Raw genomic sequence first — 2,269 nt, 5'->3', positions numbered from 1 at the left:
AAATCGTGTTCAAAAATCCTCATGTGAGTGTTAGAGAGATAGCACGAGAGCTAGGCATCGGTCGTGAGATGGCTCGTTTGATTTTGGTGGACAATTTGTGTATGCGACGTGTCAACGCCCGGCTTGTTCCGATTCACCTCAATTTGTTCAACATTATCAACGATTTTAAGGCCAAACATTCAATAAATACCATCGAACAGCCACCGTATTCACCTGATCTTGCACCGTGTGACTTTTTCCTGTTTCCCAACCTCAAATTACCACTCAGAGGAACGCGTTTTGAATCCATAGAAGACGTAAAACAGAATTCGCAGAGGGAACTCAAAGCCATACCGGAAAGCGCCTATAAAAAATGTTTTGATGATTGGAAGAAACGTTGGCATTTGTGTATCGCTTCTAATGGAGCATATTTTGAAGGAGATAAAATAAATATTGATGAAGATTAAGAATTTTGCGTTTTATTTAAAACGCAAAGGAAACTTTTCGGTCACAATGTATGATCGTTCATTAATTACAAAGTGCGTTACAACAATGTACAAAGAATCTACTGTATATAATTTTATGAAGAATTATTCATAATATCACTATATAATTCAATTTCATAAAAATTTTATCATAATTTTTGTGAGAAATCGGATTGTTATTTAAATTTGATTTTGTAACGAACCGACCCGAATGAACCCGAACGCACAAGACTACAATAAAAATTACGATTACTTATGCTGTGTGAATAGGCTATTATGTGTGATTTTCTGTTTCCACGCAATATTTTGAGTTTGTATTTCCCATATTATATACCTAATTTCGAAACAATTATATTACTTTAAAATTTTGGCCATCGTACTAATATAAAAATGAGCTACTTATTTTGGTGCTAAAAATTTTGTTGGGACATATTCAATATACTATCAAAAATCGATTATTTCATTGCTATTTGACTGTATATTTCAATATAAAAAACATTAGTAATAATAAACAGTCGTTTGCTTATTTTTAATATAACCCATAAAATGCATAAAAACATAAATAATAAAAATTTTTATAGCTGGTAATATTAAAATCTACAAAAATTGGATCATATCCATACAACTCCTTTGTCTGTTTTATTTTTTTTGTTATAATTTTTGCATAGCTAAGAAAATGTAAACAAACGAGTAAGAGAAATAAAAACGAAAAATAATAAAAATAAAACAAAATAAAATAAAATGGACAGAGAATATTGAAAATAAAATCAAGGAAAAACCAAGCGATGGTTCTAAAAGGTTTAAAAATACCGGTACACATGTTGCTTAAAAAGATTCGTGAGTGGGTGTAGAAAAAAGAAACGAAGGGAAATAAGTCATACAAGACGCGCTTGTTGAACACCACTTGAAAATAAAATGTGCAAAATACAGAATAAACATGCATAGACGGGGGGTAGGTAACATACGTTCTATGTAAATTTTGTGACGCTCAAATCATACATAAATAAACAAATTCCTAAAGAACGGAAAGCAGTAGGTTTCACATATACAAAATAATACTCCTATTTGTGGGGTGGAATTTTTATGTGTGTACTCAACTCGATATAGCAGCGTTGGTGCCGCCAGATTATAGCAGCAAACAAAATAACTCTAAAAACCAACAACAACAACAATGAAGTCAGCGTTCAGTGCGAACTCAGGCAGTAATAAGCAAATAATATTGTACAAGAAAATGAAAACACAGGCAAGCAGGAAGGCAGGCAAGTAAGAGCATAGCAAATGGTCAGGCAAGTAGTGTAGTGCACACGAAATTTGAGGGAAGCAAAACCGTCCCATGATAATAGGGACGACAAAAACCAAATGAAAATGAAGCAGAAAGAAGAAAAAGCATTTTTAACTCCAAAGCAGGCACACTACATTTTTCTGTACAATTTTAAGTTGTTGTTGGGTAGGCAACTTTCGGCGGTGGTGTCATGCTGAATAGAGCATAGCTAATATCAACGTTTTCATAGAATTAACGAATTTGGCATTCAAGCAGACAGGCAAAGACAATAAAGAAAGCGAGGTGTGTGCGTGTGTGTGTGGGAAGAGTTTTTGGTATGTTTTTACTTTAAGGACATGTTCATAATAAAAATATGACCAGATTACAAAAAAAAAAAATCTTAGTGATGTAAGGTGATAATGAAGCTGATATATACATATATATTTGTTAGAAATACAAAAAAGCAGCAACAAGTGTCAAAAGTTTTGTTGGAAAAATAATCAATTCAGCACTGCTGTAAGAAAATACTCTTCAAAAATAATAA

This window comes from Teleopsis dalmanni, chromosome 2, assembly GCF_002237135.1.
Source record: "Teleopsis dalmanni isolate 2A chromosome 2, ASM223713v2, whole genome shotgun sequence".
NCBI classification, from domain to species: domain Eukaryota; kingdom Metazoa; phylum Arthropoda; class Insecta; order Diptera; family Diopsidae; genus Teleopsis; species Teleopsis dalmanni.
Note: the sequence above shows the minus strand (reverse complement) of the source record.